Raw genomic sequence first — 2,449 nt, 5'->3', positions numbered from 1 at the left:
TCTGTTCTGCATTTTCTTCTCTCTCCCTCTCTCCTGGGATGCTAAGTTATGAGACTATCAGGCATAAATGTTTGCAATTGAAATGGCTGATATGAATAGACAAATCCATCAGGGTAGGAGGGTGACTGAGAAAGAAACTGGTTGGCCATTTCTGTCATCATGGTTTCCCTTGGAGCAATGGCTGCCAACCATCATATGTTTTCTGAAGTGTGGGATGATTGCAGTGGATGATATTATTTTGGGCAAATTCTCTCCCCATTGTAAATGGAACCTTGGCAAACTGAAAATGATTTCGTGAACAAGATTTGTAAAGTCAGCTCCACTGTTTGCCCCATGATATAGTTTGGATATTTATCAGTGCCGAAATCTCATGTTGAAATGTAATCCCCAATGTTGGGGTGAGGTGGGGTCTGGTGGGAGGTGGTTGGATCATGGGGTAGATCTCTCACGAATGGTTTAGCACCATCCCCTTGGTGCTTTCCTCACGATAACGAGTTCATGGGTGATCTGGATATTTAAAAGTGTGTGGCAGCCAGGTGTGGTGGCTCATGCCTGTAATCCCAACACTTTGGGAGGCCAAGATGGGTGGATCACCTGAGGGGAGTTCGAGACCAGCCTGGCCAACATGGTGAAACCCTATATCTACTAAAATACAAAATTAGATGTGCGTGGTGGCACATGCTTGTAGTCCCAGCTACTTGGGAAGCTGAGTCAGGAGAATCACTTGAGCCCTGGAGGCGGAGGTTGCAGTGAGCTGAGATGGTGCCACGGCACTCCAGCCTGGGTGACAGAGCGAGACTCCGTCTCCAAAAAATGGTGTGTGGCACCTCCCATCCCTGCTCCTGCTTTCACTGTGTGGTGTGCCTGCTTGCCGTTTACCTTCTGCCATGAGTAAAAGCTTCCTGAGGCCTCCCTAGAAGTAGATCCCAGCATTATGCTTCCTGTACAGCCTGCAGAACAGTAAGCCAATTAAGCTTTTCTTCTTATAATTTCCCAGGCTCAAGTATTTCTTTATAGCAGTGCAAGAATGGCCTAATACACCTCACATGCCCACTAAGCAGCATCTGACTTTCTGGAAGCTTCTTTGGTGTCCCTTCCTCAGTAAGGCATGTGTAACTTTTCTTCATCTTTCCCTCATCCCCTGGTCCCAATATACTAGATGAAGAGGAAGACGCAGTAGCATCGGAGAGGAAAGGAAAGGAGGAAATGGAGGTCAGAGTGGAAGCAGGTGTGAGAGGGTCCAGCAGAAGAAAACATGGCTGCCAAAGTGTTTGTGTCCATTGGCAAGTTTGACCTGGCCTTAGCTGTTGCAGGAGGCGTGGTGAACTCTGCCTTATATAATGTGGATGCTGGGCACAGAGCTGTCATCTTTGACTAGTTCCGTGGAGTACAGGACATTGTGGTAGGGGAAGGGACTCAATTTCTCATCCCATGGATACAGAAACCAATTATCTTTGTCTGCCGTTCTCGACCACGGTCATGTGCCAGTCATCACTGGTAGCAAAGATTTACAGAATGTCAACATCACACTGCGCATCCTCTTCCCGCCCGTGGCTAGCCAGCTTCCTCACATCTTCACCAGCGTTGGAGAGGACTATGATGAGCGTGTGCTGCCGTCCATCATGACCGAGATCCTCAAGTCAGTAGTGGCTCGCTTTGATGCTGGAGAACTCATCACCCAGAGAGAGCTGGTCTCCAGGCAGGTGAGCGATGATGTTACAGAGCGAGCAGCCACCTTTGGGCTCATCCTGGATGATGTGTCCTTGACACATCTGACCTTCGGGAAGGAGTTCACAGAAGCGGTGGAAGCCAAACAGGTGGCTCAGCAGGAAGCAGAGAGGGCCAGATTTGTGGTAAAAAAGGCTGAGCAGCAGAAAAAGGCAGCCATCATCTCTGCTGAGGGCGACTCCAAGGCAGCTGAACTGATTGCCAACTCACTGGCCACTGCAGGGGACGGCCTGATCAAGCTGCGCAAGCTGGAAGCTGCGGAGGACATTGCATACCAGCTGTCACGTTCTCGGAACATCACCTACCTGCTGGCGGGGCAGTCCGTGCTCCTCCAGCTGCCCCAGTGAGGGTCCACCCTGCCCGCACCTCCATGGGCTGACTGGGCCATAGCCCCGATGATTCTTGACATCGCCTTCCTTCTGCCCCCACCCCAGAAATCACTGTGAAATTTCATGATTGGCTTAAAGTGAAGGAAATAAAGGTAAAATCACTTCAGAAAAAAAAACAATTCCATTTGATAGGTGGGAATCCTCTCTCTGAGTTGATTTACATTTTCTTGATTACTAGTGGGGTTGAATTTTTATATCATGCATGTATTAGGCAGTTGTAGATCCATGAGTAATTATCACAGAGAGCAATGTCATCATTCCTGTTAGCACTTGTGTGTGTGTATGTGTGTGTGTGTGTGTGTGCGTGTGTTGATTTTTAGTTTCTCTGTTTT

At 48.7% G+C, this 2,449-nt stretch overlaps 1 pseudogene across 1 annotated transcript; it reads left to right on the top strand.

Annotated features, from left to right (window-relative positions):
* The first annotated feature begins 1,206 nt into the window (after positions 1-1,206).
* On the top strand, positions 1,207-2,227 carry LOC108534406 (prohibitin pseudogene; annotated as a pseudogene). The gene has a single exon (XR_001886964.1). The product of XR_001886964.1 is annotated as a prohibitin pseudogene (transcript).
* The last annotated feature ends 222 nt before the right edge of the window (positions 2,228-2,449 follow it).

Source organism: Rhinopithecus bieti, unplaced genomic scaffold (assembly GCF_001698545.2).
Source record: "Rhinopithecus bieti isolate Rb0 unplaced genomic scaffold, ASM169854v2 scaffold_11933, whole genome shotgun sequence".
NCBI classification, from domain to species: Eukaryota; Metazoa; Chordata; class Mammalia; order Primates; family Cercopithecidae; genus Rhinopithecus; species Rhinopithecus bieti.
Note: the sequence above shows the minus strand (reverse complement) of the source record. Positions and strands in the feature narration are given on the sequence as shown.